The following is a 287-nucleotide window of genomic DNA, read 5'->3' as shown; positions in this document are numbered from 1 at the left end:
TCGTTGGCACTCACTGTAAACAGACATTAAATACAGTTGGTATGGACTTCTTCTGTGTGTGTTTTTTTTGTTGTTGTATCAAACCTTAACTTTAATTACTATTAAATGGTCATCAGATTATCTGTGAAAAAATCATTAATTAGGAAGTAATGAGACTGCTCCGGCCAGCGGCTGGCTTGGTTTGGGCTCAACGTGGTCCCAAATGTTATTTTACAGCTTAACCCTCATGTCCTCGGGTCAAACTGACCCATTTTCCTATATCAATATTCTTTTTAATTACCCAAAAA

The sequence above is a fragment of the Etheostoma cragini genome, chromosome 7 (genome assembly GCF_013103735.1).
Source record: "Etheostoma cragini isolate CJK2018 chromosome 7, CSU_Ecrag_1.0, whole genome shotgun sequence".
NCBI lineage: Eukaryota > Metazoa > Chordata > Actinopteri > Perciformes > Percidae > Etheostoma > Etheostoma cragini.
This window is presented reverse-complemented; position numbering follows the sequence as displayed.